Raw genomic sequence first — 657 nt, forward strand, 5'->3', positions numbered from 1 at the left:
CACTTTGTAACTTGTTTTTGAAAAGTGCTCTACAAATAAGGATTATTATTATTATTATTATTATTATTATTGGGTTGAGATCTGGTGACTGTGGGGGCCATTTTAGTACAGTGAACTCATTGTCATGTTCAAGAAACCAATTTGAAATGATTCGAGCTTTGTGACATGGTGCATTATCCTGCTGGAAGTAGCCATCAGAGGACGGGTACATGGTGGCCATAAAGGGATGGACATGGTCAGAAACAATGCTCAGGTAGGCCGTGGCATTTAAACGATGCCCAATTGGCACTAAGGGGCCTAAAGTGTGCCAAGAAAACATCCCCCACACCATTACACCACCACCACCAGCCTGCACAGTGGTAACAAGGCATGATGGATCCATGTTCTCATTCTGTTTACGCCAATTTCTGACTCTACCATCTGAATGTCTCAACAGAAATCGAGACTCATCAGACCAGGCAACATTTTTCCAGTCTTCAACTGTCCAATTTTGGTGAGCTCTTGCAAATTGTAGCCTCTTTTTCCTATTTGTAGTGGAGATGAGTGGTACCCGGTGGGGTCTTATGCTGTTGTAGCCCATCCGCCTCAAGGTTGTGCGTGTTGTGGCTTCACAAATGCTTTGCTGTATACCTCGGTTGTAACGAGTGGTTATTTCAG

This window comes from Micropterus dolomieu, linkage group LG22 (assembly GCF_021292245.1).
Source record: "Micropterus dolomieu isolate WLL.071019.BEF.003 ecotype Adirondacks linkage group LG22, ASM2129224v1, whole genome shotgun sequence".
Taxonomy (NCBI): Eukaryota; Metazoa; Chordata; class Actinopteri; order Centrarchiformes; family Centrarchidae; genus Micropterus; species Micropterus dolomieu.